The sequence below is a fragment of the Zingiber officinale genome, chromosome 10A, assembly GCF_018446385.1.
Source record: "Zingiber officinale cultivar Zhangliang chromosome 10A, Zo_v1.1, whole genome shotgun sequence".
Taxonomy (NCBI): domain Eukaryota; kingdom Viridiplantae; phylum Streptophyta; class Magnoliopsida; order Zingiberales; family Zingiberaceae; genus Zingiber; species Zingiber officinale.
In genome coordinates this window covers 7,022,298-7,024,378 of record NC_056004.1, presented here as the reverse complement: position 1 = coordinate 7,024,378, position 2,081 = coordinate 7,022,298, and the positions used below count along the sequence as shown (strand labels likewise).

The window sequence follows — 2,081 nt, the reverse complement described above, 5'->3', positions numbered from 1 at the left end:
TCACTCCATCTCCGGAGCAAGGAAGCATCCCCAAGACATCGGAATCATCAAGCATCTCTTCTTCCTTTTCTTCTATGGTTGTAAGTATGCTTTTCTTTATGTTTTGGGGCTGTTATTCCCCCACAATGGAGTAGACGTCCTCCTCTAGGATTAGGAAGTATTTGTAATGTGATGGAGATGTGGAACTATGTTGATTCATCTTGTTTCTATTTGATGACTTGTCAATGTCTTGTTCATGCTTGTGTGACATGTTTATATTTCTATGCTTTGATTGATTGATGTGGAGGATTGTTGATCCTGCAAAGGGGATACCTTAGAGCGTATTGACCAAGGTACCCTAGTGACAGGGGTAACCCTTTCAGGACGCCTAAGACGTTCCCTCCAAAGGAGAAACAATCCCTTAGGAACTGCTACTCTCGTAAAGAGAGTGCTCTAGATCGTATACCCGAGGGGCCCTAGTGACAAGGGTAACTCATTCACGGACGTCTAGGACATTCTCTTGAAAGGAGAGGTAACTCCTTCATAGGGAAGTAGGCAACCATACCAAACTTCTACCCTTATCCTTATTGTTCTTTACTAGACATGTATCCAAGTGATCTATCGAGGCGCCCTCGTGACAGGGGGGTTAACCGTTACAGGATTTCACAAGAATCGTCTCTACGTGATACTTAGGGATACTGGCCAATCTAACTTCCTACAAGAGCATTGACATAGAGGATGGAAACTAAGCAATCTATGTAGTATCTCCTAGTATTATAATGAAACCGAAATCCTAGAATCCATCTCCAAAAGCGCCCTCCAAGATTCGTTCTCTCTTTTCACTTTCCTCTTCTCTCCCTCTTACTCTCTTTTCTCACCAACCTTAGGTTAGTCTAGATAACGTACTTTGTGATATCTCTAGTGTTTAATCAACAGTCCCTGTGGTTCGACAATCTTTTATATTACTGACAACGAAACCGTACAATTACGGTTGCGTAACAAGTTTTTGGCGTCGTTGCCGGGGACTGCATCCATAACACTAGCTAAGTCATATTGGATTAGACTAGGCTTGTCCCTTTTCTTTATTCTCTGCATATATAAAAAAAATCTAATAATAATAAAATATTTTCACTCCTCTTCCTTACTGCATTCATTTCTTTTATTATTTCTTGCTGTCATATTTTCTATCTTGTTCTTTTGCATGCGTAGAGCTAACCTTTCAGGACAGCTACTACCATTTGATCTAGAGATTGAAAGAACCTTTCTGAGGAGAAGGAATTTACATAAAGCTTTTCAAGCAGTAAAAGAATCCTCAGGAATGGCCGATAAACTGCTAAAAGATTATGCGGCACCATATGCACGAGGGGTCCGATCCAGTATCACCCGACCACCCATCAATGCTAACAACTTTGAGATCAAGCCCGCAGTAATCCACATGGTCAACAAAATCAATTCGGAGGAGGACCACACGAAGACCCAAATCATCATCTAGAGCAGTTTTACAAAATCTGTGGCACAATGAAGGTGAATGGGGTTCCTCCAGAATCGGTGAGACTGCTTCTTTTCAGATTTTCTCTGAAAGATAGGACCAAGCAGTGGCTGAATTCTCTACCAGCAAATAGCATATCGTCTTGGGAGCAATGTGAGCAGAAATTCTTAGACAAGTTCTACCCTCCAAGCAAGACTGCCCACATGAGGAACCTGATTGCCAGCTTCAAGAAGATAGACTCAAAATCCCTATTTGAAGCCTGGGAACGATTCAAGAGTATGCTGAGATAATGCCCCCATCATGGCCTTGAGAAGTGGCTGGTTCTACACACCTTCTACAATGGAATAAATTATCACACGAAGGTATCATTGGATTCTGCGACAAGAGGAGCACTGATGAACAAAAGTCTTGATGAAGCTAAAGAGATAATAGAGAATGTGGCACTAAACCACTATCAGTGGGCATCTGAAAGATCTAGCGGTGCTTTCTCAGGAAATTAGATGAAGGCGTAAGGGAAATTCGAGGTGGATGCATTCACACTCATGTCTGCGAAGCTGGACGCCCTGACTAAGAAATTTAAAGCCATGGGTAGCAACACAGCTAATGCAATAGT

General features: G+C 42.1%; 1 pseudogene; it reads right to left on the bottom strand.

Moving 5' to 3' along the window:
* Nucleotides 1–1,703: 1,703 nt before the first annotated feature.
* LOC122028337 lies at nt 1,704–1,775 on the bottom strand (annotated as a pseudogene).
* Nucleotides 1,776–2,081: the final 306 nt, after the last annotated feature.